The sequence below is a fragment of the Manacus candei genome, unplaced genomic scaffold (genome assembly GCF_025592945.1).
Source record: "Manacus candei isolate 608988 ecotype Guabito, Panama unplaced genomic scaffold, ASM2559294v1 h1tg000002l, whole genome shotgun sequence".
In the NCBI taxonomy this organism is placed as follows: domain Eukaryota; kingdom Metazoa; phylum Chordata; class Aves; order Passeriformes; family Pipridae; genus Manacus; species Manacus candei.
In genome coordinates this window covers 229,136-253,904 of record NW_026138050.1, presented here as the reverse complement: position 1 = coordinate 253,904, position 24,769 = coordinate 229,136, and the positions used below count along the sequence as shown (strand labels likewise).

Below are 24,769 nucleotides of genomic sequence, written 5' to 3'. Positions count from 1 at the left end.
ATTCTTAGTCAAAAAGCCCTGATCTGTTTTTTCCTGCCTGTGCAGGACTGTGGTGTTATTATCAAAAAAGTGTTTCCTTTAGGCCACCTTACCCTTTTAGGAACAATCCTCTGTGGCCCCAGAGAGGCCAGTGTCCTCATCCCCTTCTCTCAGCCAGTGCACCCAATTGGCACATCTGGTCTTCTAAAATGAAGCCAGAAGCCTCATAAAACCCTTCCTTACTATTGCTGTCTCCAGCCAAGCCCTCCTGACAACTGAACACCGGAGCCTGAGATCCTTTCAAAGGGAGCTGCTCGGCTGCACAGGCCAGACAGTCTCATGCTTCTCACACTCCCCCAGCAGCTGCTGCACCCCCACTGGGCCCCAGTATCCCCCTAGTCCCCTCCCCACATCTGTGATGCTGTCCATGAATTTTTGCCTTCACCAAGCACAAGTGCCTATATTAGATGACTCAGAACAGAGGGAGGAGACAGGCAGGCACAGACGGAAAGCTAATAAACCCCACTCAGCATGGCTTGTTATTTACTTTGGGAACCTGAAGTTCAGGAGAGAGTATCTCATGCCTCCTCCTAATAGCACTTTTGAGAATCCACGCGGGATCAGTTTAACACTTTAGAAAAGGTTAATGTTGTTAGGGATTTACAGCTATATTTGAAATGGTTTAAACTATCATTTTTATTTCCTTGAGTAAAATGGAATCTCAGCGAATTGTGCAAAGTTAGATGGTCAGTTTGTGGCTGCAAGAGGTCATTAAAAGCTCAGGTGGTTTTACACAGTACTTGATTCTGTCAGGCACGTGGGGAGCAGGGAGCTGCCATCAGCTCTGGATTAGCTGCTGTGAGTTGCTCCAACCACGGCATGAAAGGGCCTTCTTGCGCTCTCAGAGCAATGAGGCTGAGCACAGCCAGCATGCACGGGGGTGCAGCCACTCTTGGCCCTCCCACAGCCCAACTAGCCTCTCCCATCCACAGCAAGGAGCTTCAGAAAGCAGAAGCTGCCCCTGACATCTCAGTAGCCACCTCTGACGTCCAATAGCCGTCCCCACATGGGGGAGCACAGCATGCTCGGCACCAGCTCCCCACAAGCCCCACCAGCAGCTCCAGGGCTGGTGCATGGCCAAGCAACCCAGCCAGCTGCTACCCACTGCCTAGCACCACCACCCCCATCTGCTGTCCCTTGGCATTTGCCTCCTGGAGCTGTACCCTCCAAGGAGAAGCAATTTCCACATTTGTTCTCCATTTCAGGCCCAGTCAATGTCCCATGTGCCTGTGCTTGCACAGGAGTCCCCAGCACCTCCACTGCTCTTCTCACTGTTTAACCTGCCTTCAAGGGGCCTCCTCTCCCTGCCCAACACCCACCCACCCACCCACGAAGAGAGATGGTGCTGTCATCCCTCTTCCTGGAGAAGTATTTGCAAGAGCCCTGACACCCTGCCACTCTCCTCCAGCAAATCCCCAGGGATTGGCAGTTTTCCTTTTCCATGAGGACAGGCACCTCTGCAGAGCCTGGCCCTGGCCATGGGGCCAGTCTCCCCCACCACCCCCTGTCCTCACAGTGGCTGCACTCATATCAAGGGGCTGAGAGGGGGCAAAGTGCTTCGTGCACCCTCAGGCATGTCACACTGATGTCCACTGCCAACACAGTTACTCTCATCTGTTGCAGGTGGAGTCTCATGGCCAGAAATGCTGACAGGGAAACCCACACGCAGGTTGTGCCAGAGTGATGGAATAACACTGCTTCTTGCACACAACCAGCGAGAAAGCATTTGCTTTAAAAACTTGACACTGGCCACATGTTACCCCAAGAGGTGAAGGAAGTTTAGAGCATTGATGTCTTCTGCTGCTTATTTCAGAGGTCATCTGCTAGCCTGCAATTAAAGGCATTTGTGCAAAATGCTGCGACAATGTCAACTGTAATTGCATCAGTCATGGCACACAAGACAAATGCAACTGGAGATGGCATGTCAGCCTCAGAAATTACTCAAGACTGAAAAGCAAGTGGTGGAAACAGCAAGCGTTCAAAAACAATTTCCCTACAGTAGGAATAATAACAGCTCTCATTTCCTACACACAGTTCTCCAGAGTGATGGTGCAGAACGTTGCCAGAGTCCCCTCCCTTCCCCATGGGATACCATCAGACTGAAATAAAACACAGAGCAAAGGTGTCCCATGTTCTTAAGGGAGGTGGAAATTGCAGGATTCACCTACCCTGGACCCAGAAGCACCCCTGTTGCTATCTCCAGTCTTCACAGCCTGCAGACCCTTGCCTCTATAGAAACTCCAGTTCCGTTAAGATATATAATAAGGCATTTTGTCTTGCCAAGCTTATCTGTAAGAGGGAACACAGTGACTTGTCCCTGTTTCCTTCAGTGAGCTGTAGACACACTTTCGATATAGCCCTGTGACAACAGCATCCTTACTGCACCTGAGACTGGCAAGTCTGTGTTAAAGTGGCCTCACATTGTCCCCCTGGGTAAGGACAGGGCAGGTTTCTACCTCAGCAGGCTGTTATCCTTGTACCAGAGCTGCCCGGGCCAAGCAGAAGGTATGGGAGGGATTCTTCCTCCTAAAATTAAATAAACCTTATATGAAAAATGCCATTTTCAGTGTCTTGAGCTGTCAATTGCAGGAAAAAGGGATATTGATTTCTACAGAAACTTTATTTGAGTAACCTATTAAATGAAACTTATTTGACACCAGATGACTCCTGCAATTTAATTCCTGAGTGAAGTGATGTCTCCAAGGCCTTGTGATCTTCTTTATCTTGAACGATGAAAGGCATTTTCCTTACAGCCATTTTCTGATGGATCCCAGGGTCTTTGCAAACAAAGTCCTCCAAATAATCCAGAACATACCTTCACTGGCAAACTGCAGCTGATACAGATAGCCCAGCTCATACCAGCCCTTAGGAGCAAAGCTAAAGGTGCAAAGAGCCTAAGAACGGCCAACCTCTGCAGCTTTCACCTGAACAAAGGTGCTGAGGAAAGCCCCAGGATCCAGGAGCTCACCCACAGGTACCGCAGTCCTACTCCAGCCAATGCTTGCACCAGGACAGCCTAGCCCAATGCTGTGGTGTGCTCAGAACCCAAAACCTCCCCTTGCCCCACTTCCTCTGGAACATTTCTATTCCCAAGTGCCTCAAGGCAAAACCAGAGCTGTGGAGGCATTTGCTTTTCAGTCCAGCGCCCTCTGCAATGCACCCTGAAGGCTCATTAGCTGTCTGTGAACCTGAAGACACCTGCCATGCTTCAGAGGCCACTCGCTTCTGCTCACCAAAGCTTTCCCACAGTTTGTTCTTTTAAAAGAAGCCAATTTATTTTTATTTGAAACCTATGAGAAACAACTAAATAGTAAAACCGTCAGATTCCATCTCTTTTATCAAAATGGCTTAGTCATGTCTGGAGTGTCAGCACTAACAACCCCAGCCCTTTGGTGCTCACAGCCCCAAGAGCTCCTGCTGCAGCACCAGACCAGCTGTGCAGAGCCCTAAGCTCTGCTGCACACTCAGCGAGTACCACTTGTACTGAGAGTCCCAGAGGCCCTTCTCACTTGGAAGCCCTTCCCAAAGGCCCTGCATGGGCAGAGACACACAGCTACCTTGTCACTTTAATCTCTCTGTTCGCCAGCCCTGCTGGCAGTGCCTGGCAGTGCAGGATCCTTTCAGTTCAGCTCTGATGGGATCAGAATCTGCACCACTCTGAAGCAGAATGAGGTTTCCCTGGTAGAGCACAGGGCATATGCTCTCATAGAGGGGAGCAACCAGTTTAATCACCCTGTCAGTTCAAAGCAGCAGCTCCTACCACAGACCAGCAATTTGCCACTGAACCAATTCCTGCCAAAGGTGTTGGGGTGCTGCTGGAGCCTGTTTCACTCCATATACAGCCGATGGGCTGCCACAGGCATCTCTCACAGCTGGGTACTGATGGCTAACCGAGTATATCCTTAAAGACAAGTTTCCCTCATCTACTGTGTTTGTCCTCTGTTCCTGCTGCCTTTCCAAATGGCAAGCCTTCTTTGAAAAGAAAGCACACAAAGCAGGGTTTAATTTATAAAACACTACTTTCTTTCTGAAATTTCAGCAAAGCTGAAACTTTATTTGAAAATTAACATCAGCTGCATTTACTCTACAAGTAATTAATTCCTTTCATGCCAAGTGCTACCTTGGGAAAGAGAACAAGTCATAAACATAGTCACCTGTCATTAAAAAGAAGTAGACAAAGTAAATAATTTAAGAGGTTTAAAAATAAATTCACACTTTAATAGAAGCAGACTTCCAAGCTTCTTTTCATCTCCTCTCTGTAGCACCCTAGAACAGTGATACAAATATAAAGAGAGAGAAGACAGAGCAAGTCCTGGGCCTGACTCACTTGCAAACCAAAGGAGTCTGTTTGCAGGGACAGAGCCCTGTGGAATACATACAAAGTCTCCTGGATTTGCAGTCAGGTCCAAAGGAACTAAACCCTTGATGTTCTGGAAAAAATGCAGGCTTTCAAAGCAGATCAGGCTCCTTTGACTGGGATGGGGAAGGGAATTTGCAGTGCCTCCTCAGATCTCTATTACAGGGGCTATATGGCACGGTTGTCTAATAGGAACCGCATCAGCTTTGCTGCTGCATTTATATTATTTCATTATTATTTGGGTGCTGACTGGCACTTTCAAGCCCTACATTCATTCCCAACATTCTTACTAGAATGCAACAGTACTGCAGGTACATCAAAGAGGGGGCTAACAGCCCCTGCCCTTCCCAACGTTCTGTGTGCCTCTGAAGGAGGCCAGGAGAGGAGTATACATCTGGCTCTACTGCTGTGGACCTCTGTCAAGCTGTCGTGGGTTTACCCTGGGACTGTCCAGGGCCTGGGTGCTGGCAGGCCTCACCACAGTCCCCTGCTCAGTGACTTGCCTCAGACAGACTGTCCCTTCAGCAATTAAAAGACATTTCAGGAATGATGGGCTTGGAGATGATCCTTGTGTCCTAAAAAGAAGTAAGAGTCTTCCTTGATTCCACTATGCCCAGGATATTCTGAACCAAGGCACTAAGGCTACACAGGACTGCAGCTCCTTCCATCTACCAGCATGCGCCTGACTCTTCTACACGGAAATGGGAAAAATAATTCCTAATACCAGGTAATAATGATCCATCACTTTTGGTATCTTCAAAATCTGTAGAATTTTACTTCCTAGAGTGTTTGAAAATTATTCTTTGCTTATGGCTAGCTAAATATCTTTGACGCTAAACAGCTTTCCGGGGGTTTGTCAGTTAGCTCAGATCAGTCACCTTTCCTTCTGCGAGAGCAGTCACAGCTCACACAACCTCAGACTGGAGGAGTCCCCAGTTCAGCACTCACAGACTGAGGCAGGGAGCTGTGCAGAGGCAGAGTCCCAGCAAAGAGCTGCCTTTTCAGTAGACAGAAATCAAGTGGTATTTTGCCTGTATCTTTCCCAGTACTGATCCCTTATTTCCTCCCTTGCCATCTGCCAAACTATGCTCTCCAATTACACGTCAAATTTGATTTATTTTTGAGAAATCCTTTTCTTCTCTTTCATAGGAGCAGCAACAAGACTGGGAAGTTGTTTGGCATCTAAGCCAGAGTTGCCTGCAATGCCTTCTTGCTGAAGTCAAGAGGCTTCCTGTCAAGTGAACTTAAATATACCTACCTCACACAACAAAAAAGTGAAGCCACCTTCCATCAAAGAGCAAAAAACCAGCAATTCCTGGCAGATCTATCCCAAGCATATTGTTCTTTAATGCAGTTTCTATGCCCAAAAGAACATCCCACTGTGACTGAGACAGTGTCAGATACTTCCAAGGCACAAAGGAACCATGTGGATATTATTATACACCACCTAAAGATTTTGTGCTGAACTCCCTTGGGCTCACTCCTCATCAATGACAGGAGCACATGGCTTCCTGAAAAGGATGCATTTCATACCTCACTACACGAAGAGCTCCTATTATCTCTTAGTTCAGCGTACACGTATCCATATTGAACAGCACTTTTCACAAATGCTGTCTGCTTTCCCAAAGTCTTTCAATAAGTCCAGTATGTGCTGGCAAGTTGTGGGGTCTGCAATACCAAACACATGGACTTTGTGATCCAGGCCTGGTGGAGCAGATGGCCAGCATTCAGACTGACCACAAAAGGATCCTGTCAGCATCTCCTGCTGGGACTGTATGGGACACCAGCATTCCTTGGCCCCATGAAAACTGGCTCACAGCTGGCTGCGACAGGGAGAAAAAAACTTTCTTATGACCCCAGTTCCCTCAAAGTGTTTCTCCTTGAAGGAGGAGACAAGGAAACCAGACAAGAGTGGGTGTGAGCTATGGCTGCCCCTCCTTGGGTGTGCTACAGGAGCAGAAGAGCTCAGCCCATGCTGCTGCATCACCCGTGGTGATGGCTGAAAGCTGGGGATCTCCCAGGAGCTGATCGAGCCAAGAATGAAGAGGGATTGGGAAAGATGTGCTTGGGATCCAGCACGGAGGCGAGATGGATGTGGATCCGGAAGCCGGGCACAGGGCGCTGCAGTCACCTGCTGGGGGTGAGGGAAGAGGGGCATGCACGTGTCCCAGCACAGCTTCTGCTGGAACTGCTCTCCGTCTGCCTCAGCGGCCACCGCTCCTCCCATGGGAGGAGGGAGAAGAGCTCCCCTTTGAGAGAATTTCATTTGTTCTCTTTTGCAATTGCAGCAACAGGATGGAAGCAGATAATGTGCAATTTGTTTTAGTTGAGCTTTATCTTGTCAGTCCTAGCTATAACACTGCAGCAAGTAGCATTCTGAAGAATAAAGATGTGATGGTGCAGGGTGAGAATCTGCTATCCCTATTGATTACATCACGAGTCATCACTATAAATATTTGAAGGAGAGAAAGACCCTTGTTCTATCTAAACATGTTCATGTAACAAAAAGTACGACTGAGAGTGAGTGAGAGATAGCTGCTACAGCAGGACATGGCTGCTAGAAAGCAAAGCATTTAAGCTGTTTACCTTTCAAACCAAGTAACATCCATTAAATGGAGCATCTTGGGACTCACACCATGAGGAGAGAAATACAAAGGGCTCTGCAGGAGCCTCAGAAGCACATGAAGAAAGTATGTCATGAAGGAAGCACTGTTCCTAATCACTACCGAGAAATTAAAGCACTTTCTACAGCTCCTTTTGGGGCCAAGAACTGCTCTGAAAATAATGATGCCTAGAATTTCTGTGTGCCTCTGTTCTGTGTGGAGGAAGGTGCTGACAGCCATTATAGACAGGAGAACATCAGGGCTGCACAGCATACCCTGCTCAGTATTCCAGGGTTGTCACTGTGCCAACACTGTTCTCACTGTGTTGGAAGCAGAGAACGGGGATATCTGGCGGTCCCTGGCCTGTCAGCTCTCAGGAAGGGCTCTGGGCTCTTGCTCTTCTCCAGAATAAAGTCAAATTCTGGGAGAAGGTAATGCATGTAGTCAGCACTGCCATTTAGCAGCCGAGGGCTCTCACCGGGTCTGCCAGAGTGACATGCATGGCCAGCAACTCCCCTCCCAGAGCCAGAACCTGTGGCCGCAAACCCTGTTCCTCTCCTCGGCCGTAGGAAGCAACCCTGATTCATTCGTTCAGCTTGTATTGATCTTTTTGTTATTTTTATGAGAAATTAATTGTAAGGAGCTTTTTCTCTGTTTAAACTTGAGGAGATACTGTTCAAGGACATGCTGTGATGTTTCTCTCTCTGACAGCTTTATTGAGTAATAGCCACTGATGGTGTAGGTGTGCACAGACTGTATGTGTTCCCATAAAAATGACTGGATTTACAGTTATTCTAGCATTGTTGTGATTGTACCATGGGACCAAGCAGCCGAAAAGGCAGATGTGAACTGAGGGCAGATTTGTAAGCATGCACTGACCCTCCCTGTCTTCCATGCCCAGAAAAGAGAAGCCAGACTGGTATCTGCCTGTGAAAGCAGACAGCATGGAAGAGTAAAGCACAGCTCTACTGAAGTTCAATCAAAAAATTATATTCAGACATCCCAGCTCTCCTGGGGAATGGCTGCATCATATTTCCCTGCCATCCTATACCAAGCTGGAGAGATTGGTTTGAGCCTAAGGAGCCAAATGTGGCTCTTCTGTCAACCCAAGGCACATTCTGCCCATGACAATGTCCCTGGCACAAGCCGCAGAAGTGCCCAGGCAAACGGTGATGGGGCTGCCCTTCAGTAGGACACAGGCAGAGCTCATTGCCCTCTAGGGCCTCAGAAAGCCCATCCCTGCCCCTGGCTCTCCTAAAACAGTGTCCAAGGAGCCCATGGGCTGTGCAATGAGCAACTGTTGTTGCAAACAGCAAGCTCTGCTCATGGCGTGGCTTCACAGGACGGACACTGAGGGATCTCCTGTTTATCAGCATGTTTTAAAAGACTCCACTGTGTGCAGCTTAGAGGGGTTTCAATCTGACTGTAAAGCAAAAGACAGTCCCCCTTAAAAGCAAAACTGAATTCCAAAGGAGAAAGCGTATTTTTCTTAATTCGTTAGGTAGTGCCATTAAGTACCATTAGTTAATTCTCACACATCAATTCTAACTGGGATTTCAGATGATTTATAGATTTGATAGCTTCTTTTCTTGTCAGCGGTTTAAAACAAACCCAGCCAGCCAGGAGTGAAATAGTTTAAATGTTCTGCCAGGGATGGCTGGTTCATGTTGGCATAGGTAAGCGAAGGTAATGAGGAAGAGTCATTGGTGATTGCAAAAACGAAGAACAGATGTTCCACATATTAAGGAGCTATTATGCTAAGTGTCATTCCAGTGACTTGTGGGAGTGGCACACACAAATGACTAAGATTAGCTGTTCCAACAAGGTCACTTCTGCTTTAATGTAATTAGTTATGCCAGTATTGATAAAGACGAAAAAAATACAACCTGGCGATGAAGCATCATTACCTCATCGCAAGACTATCTCTTTAAGTTCAAGCTTCCTCAAAAATCCCAGTAGAGTCCAGTTCATACATAACACAGAATTTTGTTCCTTCCTTTTCTGTGATGAAGGACAAAAGGGGATATGTCTGTTGAACACAAGATCCCAACAAGAAACCACAGGGTTTAAGAAAAAAAACACCTGGCAGTCCATCCTCCTGGGAAGCAGCAGAATGGCTGGAGATGCCAAGAGATCCTGAACCAAAACAGCATCTAGGAGAAATAGCTCCATGTACTTAGTAACTGAAATTATACTGACTCCAACTACCCTGACTATAATTTACATAACTTCTCCTTGGGCTGCACCAGGCCGGACTTTGGTCCAGCAACTGAAAAATAAAATCTCATCAGATTCGATACTGGTTTTTTGGACTTGTCCTGATACAGGTGTCACGATAAGGGGCCAAGTGTTCCTTTTTTTTTTCCTCCATGTACATATTTTTAAGGCTGAACCAGAAGCCTGCTGATGGTATCAGAGTCTGCAAGCCATGCCAGCTGCCTGTGCTCCAGAGGCACGTTGTTGTTGATGTCACCAGGTCACTCTAGGAAATATGGATGCAATGTCTCAACATCTGCAGATGGTGCAGCCGCAGCTCCACAGCTCTCTCTGCTCCTCAGCCTCTGCCTTGCTGTGGCACCTCAGGCAGCAGAGAACAAGGAGGCTCTGGCCATCCTGCTCTCCTCTTCATAGGGCCAGTGGCCTCCAGGTTGCTGTGTCCTAAAAATGGGTGAGATGAAAGCCCAGGGCCTTCTGGCTGCAGTGGGAAGAGTCAGCCGTGTACCACGGCGGTCCAGGGGCCAGCAGTATCTCACTGGGTACTGGGGTACTCACTGGGGATAAGGTGGCCCAGCCCTGCAGGCAGGACCCACGGGAAGCCCCTGATGGAGCAGAACGGAGCCACCAGGAAGGAGCTGGGCCACCCAGGAGTGGGGCTCCATGCCCAGATCCACCAGCCACCATCCACCTGCTGCTGCTGGCCCCCATCTGCTGCTGGCCCCCATCCACAGCCCTCGGCAGGCACCTGCTGCTGCCAGCCCTGGGCCAGGAGAGCTCCTGGGCCAGGCAAGCCCCTAGGCCCCGGCCCCACAGCAGCAGGGAGGCACAGGGGTGGCAGAGCCCCAGGCCCTGGGCCATGCCAGTCCCTGCCCACCTGGAGGGCCCTCACCAGCCACCCCTGCCACCCCACAGAAAATGCCACACATCCCTTCACTCCTGCTCAAGAAGTGCTATATAACAAAAGGAAAAAAACAAGATTTCTTAGCAAATGGCTCCTAAAATCAGCAGGAAATTCATTGAAAAGCTTGCAATACATCCAAGTAGTCTAACGATATGTGTTCAAACAAACAGCTGTTTCCGGAAGCCCAGCTCTCAACCCACCCTCTCTGCTCCACAGTGTGTCAAACCTCCACCCATAGACTTCCCACCTGTTTGCGCTTCACAGGGACCAATCCCTGCTCATCCAAGTAACAAAGCTGTTTTCAGTTTGAAAGCAAGAAATCAAAATTTAATTATTTTGTCCTTCAGAGCTTTATGCTATCTTTTATGAAAGCTTTTTCAGACAGGAAGAACTATCATTGGCTGACTCAAAAAGGGAATAATTGACTGACAGCTGAAAAAAGGGACAATAGAATTTGTCAGTCCAGTATTTTTCACTCTGAAGACAAAACACATTTTATCAACACCCTGAAATTATTTTGTCAACAAAATTCATTTTGTAGCATTACCTTCATCTGTCAAGCTGACAGAACATTCTTTGGAGTGCTTTAAAAACCATCTTGCTAACACAATTAATTTCCACAAATTTAAATTTTGCCTGTTAATTTTATGTGTGGGAAGGTGTTATACAGGCACAGGAAGGTGTGAACAGGCACAGGAAGGTGTGAACAGCAGAGCCGTGAGCTCAGGCACAAGCAAGAGGCCGTGGGTGCAAAACAGTTTACACAGATTACACCAGCCTAGCACAAGCTGGAAAAAGGAGGTGAAACAAATGAACAGCTAGCTACACATTGACAAGAATCCTGCTTGAGTAAATCATGCTTTTACAAGTTACTTCATGTCACTGAAAACATTTCAAGGAGCTTTATGTACAAGACTGAGCAGCATTTAGAGCACCCTGTGTCTGCATACGCAAAACGAAGCATTATCACCCTAAATCAAGTAGAACCTACAAGGCGGTTATATCACCCCATGACATGGACGACATGGAGGATGGACAGTATTCAGGTGACAGCAATATGCACAGTTAACAGAGAATGTCCTTTTATACACCTGATACGTTAATGCCAGTAGCAAACAAGTGCTGTGGTTCTATGCCATACGGGAGATTTTCAACAAGATTTTTCCAAATGCCCCCTGTGACTTAAAAACTGAATTTTCAAATATTTTCTACATTTCCTCTCACAATCTCTTGACTGCCTTTCTACTTGAATTTAGATTTCTAATGGGTATGTAAATGGGCAATTTTCCCTGTGCCCATTTTGGGTTTTGATAAAAAGATCCACAAAGAGGTCAAATAACTTTTCCAAGGCCATGCATTCAATAAGCACCAGGAATCAAACCTAAGCTCCCTGCCTTGAAACACATACGCCTAGGCAACAATTCCAGGAAAAGTTACTGCCAGAATTATATCTGCATGTGCCTGGATGAATAATGAGCTAAAACCTGACCCATCCCTTTGCTGTCCTGTCTGTGCTGGGGTTTTATAATCACTGCCACTCTGCTCCTCTCCCACTGCCATCTTCTTATGAGCTCCCAGTGGTTCCAAGGTTTTTAACAGTGACATGACTTACATAGCTCCCTCTGGGCCCCTTTCTGATGCTAAATCATTAATTCATTCATCTGGTTTTTATATTTCTAAATAGAAATAGACATGATTGGTGTGGATGATCAATACTCTGTTCTCTCATTCCTCTCAGTTCCCATCATTTTAGAATCTACTCTGCTTTTAATCTTAGTTTTTTTTAATAGGAATTCATTTTGTGAAGCATTTGACACTTCATTATGGCAGCCCCACGCTAATAGATTTAATAATTCATATCTGCATTGGTCACTTTTAACTGATATTACACATTCCAGAGCTGCTCCATGACTCTATATTCTTGTGAGTCAGGAACAGCTTTGGCCTTCCCTAGTGATCTTCTGTTGCATTACCAACACACAGGGACCACATCTGTCAAGACTCCAAATATGGCCTGGAAAAAGAGTGAAGATGTCCTTACACTGATCTTGAGAGCATTACAAAATAGACTGTAGGTGAAGAGTGAAACCCAATACGCTGCTGCTTAGAGCAAGACGTAACAGACCCACCAACACAATCCAGCAATAAGCACTCAGACATGTTGGGAACACAGCCTGTGCTGTGCCACAGCAGCAGGGCTGTGACTTGTCCTTAGAGCCCTTAGAACTGTCCCTCATGGCACAACATAGGGCCAATGGTATCAGTAATCCTGGAACTAGCTTGTCACAGTAGAAGAGTGAATGCAAGTTCCAGAACAGACTGAACAGGTTGTATTTCTGGCTGAGCTCATAAATTATTACTATCATTTAATTTACAAAACATTTTTGGCAGCTGACGGCCTTTACAGCATTACTGTTGGTGTGGGATCATGTTACCCACCTCTGAAACAGCAAGAAGCCGCTGTATGGAGCTGGTTGATGAGGGAGGCACAGAGCAGGGATATTGTCTCCATCCAACCTGCAGCAGGGTCTCAGACACAATGCAAACCACCGTCGTGGCACCCAGCCTGGACATGCACCTCCCAGCCTGACCCATCCAGGACGTGGACTGAGAAGGCCTAATGGCAGTGACTGGTCAGCACTCTGCAAATCGGTTCTATCCAGAGCCTGGACCTTCTGCTGCTGCAGGGCACACACCAGGAGCACTCATGGGTTTTCTGATCACAGACCCACCTGGGTAGTGCACCCAGCTGTCCAGCCTGTGAAGTCAGAGCAACTGCAGTGTTAACACAACAAAGCCCAAGCTGCCAGTGCTTGGGCACATATGGAAGCTACAGTGCCCTTGCACATGCTGAGACCACATGCCACCATGGCACTCGAATGGCAATGGCCAGTGCTTTACCACACAAGGAGAAGCACTTTCATCTTGTATGAGTCGTTTGGATATCGACTGTCAGGCAGACTTGACTTAAAGGAGCAATTCAAAGGAGTCCCAGTGGTCCTCAAGAAATAGGGACACCCGTGTATGAGCAAGGACAAAAATGAGAGTGCTGGGTGTTCTTTGCACATCAGGAATAGCACTTCTACAAAGACAGACCATCACATGGGACTTTACAAGTTTTTCTTAAGCACCTCTCCATAATCTCTGCAACCTGGACAAGCAAAGAGACTCAGTGGCTACAGAGGAACAAGATGGAGAGCTCTAAGGCTGGCAAACACCCTGTCCTCTTGACAAAGAGATTCCTGATGCCAAGTAGAGTATTCAGGGGAATTTTGCAACAGGCATACCAAAACACAGATTCAAGACAAAAGGCAACAAGCACGAAGAGAAAATAGCTTGTCAGAAATCAAGTGCCAACCTGCACTCTTCCTGTACTCTGAAGACTCATCTGAGCCAGCACCACTTCCATTACTGCCATGCAGGTGCCAGATGTGCTCACAATTCATCATGGACACAGCTATGCAAAGAATTTAGGTCTGTTACTAGGGCTGTGAAATATTCTCCACGCTCACCTGGGGTAGCCCAGCAGTGTAATGCACTTGCCCTGGCCAAACTAGCCATGCTAAAGCCTGCTCAGCAGAAGCACCCGCAGTGTGCTGTGCAATTAGCCTGTGCTGCTGGGCCTGATGAAAACTCCTCCATGCCAGGCATGGTAGCATGGAGCAGGTTCAGAGACTGGAGCAGAGGCACTTGAATGCATAAAAGCAGCAGGAAACAATGAGACAACAGGCTGGAATGAGCTCCACAGTCCCCATCTTTGAGATGAAACCCCATGCCTTTATAAGAGAAGCATCTTTTCCTGGCAGGCAGCCTATTCTTGCACAGATCTCAGCACAACGGCTTCTAGTTTTACTCCTTGTAACTGTAGTAAGTTCTGATTTACCCCTGAACTCTGTCATTTCTCTTAAAACCACCTGTCCTTTCCATTATCATCATGTGCCTTGCAGCAGGGCTTCTAGCAGAAAAATTTGTATTGAAAATATGGAAGTTCACAAAATTGAGTTCAAGCAGCCCAGACAACAAAGGCAGATGACATATTTGCTGCAAATTCCTAAGAGAGATAACTACATCTCTTGCTTTTATGGTAACAGGAAAACCTGAATAAGATATTAATAGCTCCTTTAATCATAATTACAGCAGTTGCCCTTCTCTTTTCCTGAAATGAATGAACACATTGGTAGTTGGCCCTCAAACCCTCCTTATCTGAATTAAAATTGCTCTCTACTGGACTTCAAACCAGACTGAACAAAGCCTGTGTTTCCTTTTGCTGTTGCTGTAGTAAAAGCCTAATGATGAGGGCTGCTCCTCTTGGCACAGGAATTTGCTTTGCATAAAAGGTTATAAACCAACCCCCTGTTCAGCTCACTCACAAGGAAAAAGCTGCATAAGACGAGCCAGACAGCCCTACCCCGCAACTCTCACTTGGTCCTGAGGGGAATATACTGTAACCTAAGAGGTCTTTCCCAACTTTTACTTTGGTGGCTTTGGAAGGGGCATATTTTTACCCTAAGTCACAAAGAATCTAGTCCTATCTATAAGTATAATGGCAAAACTGTCTCTGTCCAACCTGGGGGCAGCTTCTGGCATCTTCTCACAGAAGCCACTCTCACTGGTCCCCCACTGCCAAAGCCTTGCCATGTAACCCCAACACAGATACCTACAGGATGACACAGTCCACTCCGCCTATTCCTCTGCTCCTCCTGGCCCCTGCCCTCTCCACAGCAGGTCATGGAGGAGAACATGGGACCCACAAGGTAAGCAAAGGGGCTGAGAAGTGGATCACACACGTTAAATGCCTTTAACTGATACACACAACTCTGGCACTAGCTCCCTTGTCATCTAACTCCAGCAAGTATTTATTAATGAAACCCTCCAGATTGCTGATTCATTTGATTGTTAAAGCTTGTGGAACTCGTACTGTTATTATTCATTGTTATTAATGTTCACAGCTCAGCCTCTCTCTTTCCAATACGCTCCACAGAGGAAATCGAAGGCTGAAGCCAATTGTTGCAGTAAATGAGTGATGGAGGTGCTGGAGGACAGGACAGAGCCCGTTGCTCTGGGACTGGGGCAGGTTTTTGGGAGTACGTTAATCTTCATGCACGGGGACTGCAAAATGAGCGGCTCTTTCAGGTGGGTTCTCTGGTCCGTGCACTGCTTCCTCAGTCAAGTCTCCAGGCAGAATCACCCTAACAAAGCTGTTGGTGCACAGCAGCACTGACCCAGGCCAGGTTCTGATCTACGTGCAGAAACAGGTCTGAGGTCAGCAAGAGCATGGCTCCTGCTAGACAGGTTCAACACAACGACCCAGACAGATGCTACAGGCCACATGCACAGTCTTATGGAAAGCACATCTCCATATGATGGCATGGACTGAGGAAAAGCAGCGCTGACTAACCTCTGGAAGTTCTCTCCACTCCTCTGCAACTGCTCATTCCTCACCCAAGGCCTAGGAAACACCAGCAGGGCACAGATGATGGTACCTCAGAGCTCAGGAGTGCAACACCCCAATGTTCTGTGCCAATGGCAAACAGTACGCTCCCTGCTTTAGCCCACTCCCTCTCCTTGCCTTCTCCAAGCCTCCTCCACCTTTCCACAGCCTCTGTGCTACACAATGTTTGCCCATTCTTGTATCACATATAAACTCCCCAGGCCAGGATGGTCCTGCTCCTGCCTGTCTGGTAGTTGGAATGCTTCTAAATCCTCAGCAGCGTTCTCATGCCAGCTCTCCAGAACAATGTATTTGTTCATGTTCTATCTTTGGAGTCTACAGAGCTGTCATATACCATGTTCAACCCATTATTCATCTCAAACAGAGAATTCTGCAAAGCAAGAGGAAATAAAAGAGAGTTTAATACAGCTTTACTAAAATGGAATTTGCCAAAGACTCACAGAAAAATGGATTTAATTAGGGCTGCTAATGGAGAACAGTTTGTTCCTGTGATTTAAAGCAGAAGTTAGATAGTGTCTGTAATTTCAACATTTTTAAATTATATATAGGGGGTTATTTCTCATTTCTACCTTAATTATAAAAATCCATCTTTATGAATCACAATTTTGAGGCAAATAAAGCAAAGGCAGCAAAAATGATGTTTTAGTTAATAAAACTTTTAAGAACTCACCAAAGAAGCAAAAGACACTTCAGCATGAATAAAACAGACTTAACATAGCAAATCGTAGTTGCAGACAGTCCTCTGGATGCTACTTAAACACTAGGCTATCTATTAGAGTTGCAGGCATTAACTGGCCTAACATGCTCCAGCTAGTAATTCCAAATTCCAGAATTTTCTGCTACCCATTCTCCCATTCTTAAATTGATTGCTGTCAGAATTTCTGAATTGCCTGCAAATTGTTTCTCCATATTAAAGGGAATAAAATGATAAAACCATGAGCCTCTTCTTCAGTCTAACAAATGTTGCTTTTGTGAAATTCCTCCTGTCAGCTGGCTCTGACCACATGACCTAAGTAAATGAGTCCCAACATTGTAAAGCACTGATTAATTTAATTACAAATAGCCCAGATAACTAGTGAGCAAGCTGGGCCTAGCTGCTGTCACTGCTGCAGATTCTGCACCCACCATAATGCATTTTAATATTGCACTTCAGATCAGAACGGAATCAATGAGTGAAGTTCAAATGTGGCACATTTCCTGTTTCTCTGACAGCTTATTTCATGGATCACAGGGACCAAAGTACAGTTGCTTATTCAACAGAGGAAAGAATGAATCAATTTTCATTCTTTAACACACTGTGTGACCTATTCTCTGATGTTCTATCCTTTACAATGGCTCCAGTCTTTTCAAGACCTTCAATTTTGTCAGATAGAGAAAATTTAAAATAATGACAAAATGCCCTGCCCTAGGTCTGCTTCCAGCTGACTGACTGCTCTGCTGGTAATAAGTCCAAATGAAAGCTATTATGTCACTCAGGTTGAATTAAACAGACAAACTATAATCCTAGATTGTTAAAAATGAAACAATCTTCTGGAAGATTTCTGTGATCTCACTCCAAGTTCCCCATGAAAGGTGCTGGACACCACAGAGATTCTGATCCTCATGTGCTTCAGTTTCTTCCCCTACTTCAGAACACGAAGGAGTAACGTGACAGGACAGCTGCTGACCCGCACAGTGCTGGGAGCTCCTGTGCCTGCCCAGCACACTGGGCCCAGCACAGGGCACTGGACAGAGGTGCAGGGCCCCCTCCCGACCTGCCATCCCACAGAGCCCACCACGCTGAGCGAGGATACCACAGCTCTGCTGCTCTGCTCACCTGCCAAGACTCCCTGAAGTTAGCAGATAATGTTACAGTTCTTTAGGTACTGCTAGTTTGGGCAGAATTAACAAACTGAGATGAATAATTTTGCAATTTCAGTGTGAAATCTTTTTTTTTCATTTAGAAATATCCCAAGGTATCGTGGTTTTAAATACTCTGTGTGCCTTGTGTTTGTCTTCTTTTATTATTAATCCCAGTTCACTGGTGATACTTGCATTGCTTCTGTCATTTATAACTTGGTTTCAGCTTGCACTTTCTTACTGTAATCATTTTTCAGATGAGGAAGATCAGATTCTGCAAAGGAGAACACAGCACAAGGGAGAGTGCTGTGGGCACCCCAGGCAGGTGTGGGCACCACGCTGACACCCCAGAGCCAAGGCAGCAGCAGGGCTCCCTGCAGCCATGCTGAGGGCAGTGTGCAGGAGCCTGGCACCAGGACAGAGAGGCAGCTGAAGTACCAGACAGATGGTGAACCAGAAAGCACAGCCTGAACTAGAAACCCTGGAAAGGACACACTCAGAGACCTCCAGAGGCAAAGAGGATCTCTGCCTCTACTTTCTCAAGCTCTCCTTCTCCTGCCTCATACTTTATGACTGACCCCATGAGATTTGCCTGGCCTTAAGACATAAAGGTAATAAATCAGGCCTTATCGGAATATTACCCAGACGAAACGCACATATCACAGCCAGCTTTATTTGCTTTCTTCTCTGCATATCCAGTAGTTCAAATATAGGGCTTTCAAAGCAGTGGATTTAACAAATATCAGTACTTCAGGGCACGTGGGCAGACAAATTGCTTTTTCCATTTCATAAGATGAATCTGAGAAGAGCACGGGTCACTAAATGGTTGCAACAAATGTGCTAGTGTTTAAGCAGGCCATGAGCTGTAGCAGGCGTTGCTGGTTTGATTCGTTTGCCCTTGGTAGATTAATTTTCCTTTTTTATTTTCCTCCCTTTTGTGAAGGAAGTCCAGGGACCCACCACAGCTCGGGACAGCCCAGCACCAGCAGCCGTTCCACTTGCTTCTTTGGTCTGGAAGCAAACAGGACACACAGCTTGTGGGAGCTGGTGTTTGAACTGTGAGCTCTGCAGTATCTGCCATCCCTTTTCTCACCCAGCTGGGAGCGTACTGCAGCTAAACAAAACACCTGAACTTCCCAATGATCAGGTTTTAGCACAGTTCTGGAGGATGGTGATATGGGATGGAGGCTGAGCAGCCAGCAGCTATTATACTATATTTGCTGAACAAATGGATTTGGATGAGGTTCACCTGATCAGCTTCGGGTGCACAAATGAGAACTGTGCACGCAGAGCTGGGCACATGCTGCCCATGGAGGTTACGCACTGCACCCCTGTCACCAGCACCCTGTCACCTGACTACTGGAGACAACTGCCTACTATGCCCTGATGAAGTAATGTGTACAATGGAGCTCTAACAAGATCTTTTCCCTTCAAACAGTGTACAAATTAACAGTCAGCAGCATTTGAAAAATGGCCCTGATCCCTGTCCACACAGGGAGTTTGTTCCCAGTGCAAAGTGCCAGATTATGACAATGATACATACTTCAATTGGGGAAAACAAATGAATAACAACACCCTGACAGTACTGCTGTTCCTGAGTGCTTAGGAGCTAGGTAAAACTGACAGTGCAAGATAAATATGGCACTGAGATGAGATGTTGCAGTGCATGGCTGGTCAGGGGAATCTAGACTCACTGGCCTTTACAGATGGGTTAATTCTAAAGGCTGCATTTGATTCTGAGCGATAGTTGCTCTCTGAGCAAATAGGGAAGGCTCAATCTGTGGGAGGACTGAGCCACAGGCGGTAGTCCCATTTGTGAAGGAAGCATTGGGTGGTCCTAGAAACAAAGGATGTGAGTTTGCCTGTTGCTTCTGCATCCCCAAGTGTAGGCTGACCCCCCCTGCCCACCCCCAGAGGGTCCAGCCAAACACGGGTGGACAACTCGCCTAACAGCACAGTGAGGAAAGTGGGACTGTCCCCAGCCAGAGGCATCCTCAGCACACACCAAATGTGCACTAGCTCATTTTCATAGCATAGGAATCATGAGGTGCCAGGGAAATTATTTGCTATCAGGCTGACAGAAGAAGGGCAGTGTGACCCCTGAATCGCATGTGGCTCTTTATCTGGAATGCTGTGGAGTCCAGATGTACTCAGGGGTTTCAATAGGCTCCAGAGTCACTCCTTGAGCACAACCCCCACCTGCTAGTTCAGTGCAGTGGACAGATACGACCACTGCTCCAGAAGGACTGCAATCATGATCTCAAGTAATCCTCACCCTGTCTTCTACAGGCTTTTCACAAACACCTGCTGATGGCTGAGGACAAAGAGAGGCCCCAAGTCAGCCGGCCCCCCATGTCTCACCAAGCACCAGGTGGGCTGTGTCCCTTAAGGAAGGCTTGGCCTGCTGTGGCAGGCAAGGATCACACATTCCTTGAGACAACACAGCTGCACTTTGTTTCCACTCTATTCCCTTCAGTATAAACGCAATCAAGGGCATATCTTGTCTGTCCTCAGAAGACATGGAGCAGGTCACATATACCTGTACCTCTTTCCAGCAGCAGAGATTTCAGATCGCAATAACCTCACAGTGCACAAGCCTGGTGAAATCATGGTTGCAGTGACGTCAGGATGATCTCCGAGCTTCTTACCCCAGGCACTCTCCTCCCCAGGAGGAGCCGGTTCCTGTAATTACAAAGTGGAGCCATATCAGAGGAAAACTAATCAGCTTGGTGGATGCCAAAAAATTAAATATTAATCTAACTATTGTGAACACAGAAATATTCATCTTCAGATATTTTCTGGCACAAGTGTCAAAATCAGAGTGGAACTAAGGCTTTATTCATTTTCCATTATCAACTTAAATAAAAACAGTCAGAAAAATGGGCAATGATGTGCAGAAACCACTCAGCAGAGATAATTACAGAGTAAGTTTAGGCAGCTAATCACTTCTAGAATATGCTTCAGATTCAGATAACTGACTGGCTTGTTTCCCTGCCTTGTTAAATCAGACAGACTCTCAGCTTTGCCTGATGAGGATGGGACTCCCAGAGTCAGCATCTTTAACTAACAATAGGGCTGTTTGGCAGGCACGGACACATCCCCACCAGCCAGCAGCAGGATGGGAAATGCTCTCCCTACATCAGGAGAGAAAGATGCAGCAGAAGCAATGGTGGAAGGCGGGGCAGGCAGCAGGCAGGGCAGGGATAGTGGGAGGAAGGCAGGGCAGAGCAAGGCAGCTCTGGCAGCAGAGGGACAGAGAGCCATAGGCAAAGACTCATCGAAAAACCAAGGAGCGGCTGCAGCAGCTGCAGCAGGATGGGAGGACAGCTGTGGGAAGACACAGCCTTGCAGGTGTCCATTCCCTGCAGGACAGCAGTTCTGGCCTTCGTGGCACTCAGGCTGAGGAGCTCCTGGGGCTGCCCAGGAGCAGCCCCTGCACAGCACTTGCACCCACCCTGCCCAGCAGCCATAGAGCAACTAACCATACTTACACCAACTGGACTCTCTTTCAGGGGAATCACTGCAGGCAAGAGGCAATTTTCCACAGCCCTCCTCAGGCATGTCAGGCCCAACCCTCCCAGCACTGCCAGTCCACGAGCTTTACACTCGTTTCAACAAGGGCCTGAGTGCTGCTGGCGGTCGTGGCAGTGGCAGGAAGGAGAGCTCCCACTGGGTACGGGGCAGGTGCCGTGGCAGTGGCAGGAAGGAGAGCTCCCACTGGGTACGGGGCAGGTGCCGTGGCAGTGGCAGGAAGGAGAGCTCCCGCTGGGTACGGGGCAGGTGCTGCGGGTGCTGTTGGTGCACCGGGAACGGAGGGACACCCACCCGAGACAGAACACACCCGGCTGCAGTCTGGGTAATTTGCACTTGCCAGTGCCTCACCACCACAATTACCTTATCACGAATGGAAAAAACTCCCCTTTATAGTTCTAGTGGAACACCCTTATATTCTCAATCACCAATTTACATGGGCTTTTTCCTTGGAACTAAGGCAGGAATTATTTTTACAACAGCATTCATGCATTCATGTATATTCTCTCTTCTTCTTAATTATTAACTTTGCTGTAGTAAATAAAGGGTGTTTATGAATTCCATCAATCTCAACAAACCTTTTGCATTAAAGTACTGAACTAAAGTTCTTCTAATGAAGAAGCAGTATTCACTTTTGCTTTATTTAAAGGAATTAAATGATAAATATAGTCTTCTGGATGCTCTTGTGCAGTTTCTTAAATTCAAAAGCCTGCCAGAAATTATGCCTGACTTACTAGCTGCTTCATTATAACAGCCTAAAGGATAGGAATGGACTGGAATAAACTGGAAGTTTAAAGAGCCCGCAGGCCCTTCAGCAAGACAGAGGCTTTCAGAGGTGGCAGCAGCTCTGTTAGTTAACATGGTGCTCAGTATTCTGCTTTGCAATGTCTCTGTCAGGTTCTGTCCACCAAGCCAAACCCTTCAGCCGTGTCTCCGAACGCTGCTCCCGCAGGCTCTGCTCACAGCAGTGCTACAACTGCTTTGGAGGGAAATGTAGAAATTCCATATTTACTTCCCTCAGCACAGTCTGTGTCCAGCCTTTCTTTGGTCATACTGATAGGCTTGTATTCTGTGGAATGCTGGGCTGCACAATTTCCTATCCTTAAGATCCCCATAAAGTAGAATGCACAAGGGAAGTGCCAGCCACTGGGTTTTTCAGTTTGGTCCCCAAGATTGGCCTCACCATTGAAAATTCATATTTCTAGTAACACACAAACTAAAGCAGTAGCTGTTCCCAAGGCATCTCTCCCAGCTATTTATAAATAGTATTGCTAAACAGGTATTGCCAGAGTTTCTTCTTCCAGCAGGCTTTCTTATTCTATCTAGTTTGACCCTGACAAGCAGTAGTTTTCCTGAAACAGGCATAGTCTCTTCTGTTTTCTAAATAATCAGCAATTTGTTGTTCATCTTGATTTAAGAAAGACATGCCCTTTGAGTATGTGCTGCTCTAAGATCCCAAGGGCTCAGCAAAGCCACTAACAGAAGCCAGTGAATTATTCCAGTTAAGCAACATAAACAACTCAAGCTTTTGTTGATTTAAACCAAAAATGACCATGCTCTCATTCTGAAAGAAACTGTGGTATTAGAAAGCATAGGTTTGACAAGACAAGCTAAAACCTACAGTCTTCATATTCCAGTAGGCCTATGCCATATTAATTATTTATCAAGATGTTTTCTTAAAGTAGTGTCTTTGTGCCTTTAATTTTCAATTCCCTTAATGCTAGGAGGATCTCTGCTGGCAACACATCAATTATTAATAGAGTTAAAACAATATTTGTTTTCCCCCAAATACATTTTTGAATGCTGTCCTCATACCAGTTAGGTTTTTCTGAAACTTTAATGAGGATCTCTGATTTCTTCCAGATTCATGGCTGAGACACAAGCTTGGCTGGGCCTTTGATTTGGCTGTCGGAGCACATGTGGCATCACATCCTCACACTGCTCGTCCCACTGGGGCTGGGGGAGTGATCAAGCAAAACAGCTGTGATGAGGCAGGAGAAACAGCAGCACATCTGTAATTGGGAATTTCAGTTGCTGAGTTCAGAGGTTCTGTTATTCTAGTGACTGTTCTGCATTTTTTTATTTCAGTAGCTGTCCCCAGGCTCAGCAGAGAGAGCCTGTGCTTCGCTCTGCTTGGAATACTTTTCTCCTAGCAAAGAAAACAACAGTGCAGTTCCTTTAATCTATGAGAGACCCATTTCAATTCAGCAAAAGGATACTTGAAACATCATGGGTTTAAGAATTTTATGCAATCTCAGCCACTTCTCTCTCTGTCAGGGAGCATATAAAAAATTAAAACCCCAAATACTTCTTATTGCTTTTCTAGGCCCTAATTACAAATACATTTTCACAAGGAGGAGTCAACTTAAGCCTAATATTGTTCAAAATCTCATCATTTCAATACAGTCTTCACTTGATGTGGATTGGTAATTGGAGCTGTGGAATCAATTTTTCCCATACTTGAAACACCCAAATGAGTATGAAATGTGTTGCATTTGTTCCATGCACGTCTACAGTTCTGCATTTTGCTTGGAGTGGAATGATCATTCTGATGTATTTTTTATAACAGAGCAATGTTTCCTCAGACTTTGATGTTTCACGTACGGAGCTATTATAACCATTTGCCATTTAGGTGCATGATCCATGGCTAATCTCCAAAGCTTTGATGCATGCAATAATTATTACTATTGATGTCACTGCACCATATTTAAAATGTGAATGTCTCATTGTAAGTCTACAGCTAGCACAAGAGGAAGGCAACCAGTCCACATCAGGACTGGAAATTCCCTGTTGGTAAATGTCTGAAAGAGTGTAAGGTGACATTCCAGAGTGAGGCACTGACTGTGCTGTGGGCAAGGGCTCCAAGAGCAGGAGGGTGATGTGATGTGATGTGATGTGATGTGTGTGCTAGTCTCTGCACTGAGAACAGCTATGGGAAATTGGGCACTGGGGTCTCCAGATGCCACATTCTGACAATCCGCTCTTGAAGTTTGACCTTGAACTCAGCCATATGGCATGTTTCAGGCAACTCCTGCACCTAGAGCTCTGAGTAATTTTATTTGTGCCCTGTGTCACAGGCTTCCCATGGGGTCACAGCCTCCTTCAGGTATCACCCTGCTCGGGCGTGGGCTCCTCCCTGGGGCTGCAGGTGGATCTCTGCACCCCTGTGGCCCTCCATGGGTTGCAGGGGCAGAGTTGCCTCACCATTGGCTTCACCAAGGAATCCCAGGGGAATCTGCTCCAGCACCTGGAGCAGCTCCTGCCCCTCCTTCTGCACTGCCCTGGGTGTTTGCAGAGCTGTTCCTCTCACATATTCTCACTCTGCTCTTCTCTGCCTGCAATTTTCTCCGAGCACTAACTTTTTTCTTTCTTAAATATGTTATCCCAGAGGCGTTGGAGACATCACTGCTGGGCTTGGCCTTGGCGAGCAGCGGGTCCATCCTAGAGACAGCTGGCATTGCCTCCACTGGGCACGGGGGAAGCTCCTGGCACCTTCTCACAGAAGTTACCCCTGTAGCCACGTCCTGCTACCAAAATCTGGACATGCAAACCCAATACAACAGTGTGCAATCATGTTCTCTGGCATAACACCAGTAACACATTAACCCTGGCTCTATGTGCCTGACATTTCCAGTGTCAATCTTGGCTTTCTACCTATTCAGACTTAATCTACAGGAAGTGGGATGAACAAGGCTTGCTCAGCACCTGTGGCACTCTCCCACTTAGTAGCAGCCCAGGTCTTACTGTTTAAAGCACACAGCAGGAGGAACAAATGAACAAGCCTCACCAAGAGGGAAGCAGCTGAAATACCCACAATGAAAATTCAGTGT

At 46.7% G+C, this 24,769-nt stretch overlaps 1 long non-coding RNA gene across 2 annotated transcripts in view; it reads right to left on the bottom strand.

Moving 5' to 3' along the window:
• LOC127472951 (uncharacterized) overlaps window positions 1-24,769 on the bottom strand; it is a 142,982-nt gene that overhangs the window by 102,842 nt on the left and 15,371 nt on the right. For both annotated transcript variants that reach the window (XR_007905220.1, XR_007905221.1), the window contains one exon: window positions 19,954-20,090. This is a non-coding gene — a long non-coding RNA (uncharacterized LOC127472951). The remainder of the gene's footprint in view (window positions 1-19,953; window positions 20,091-24,769) is intronic.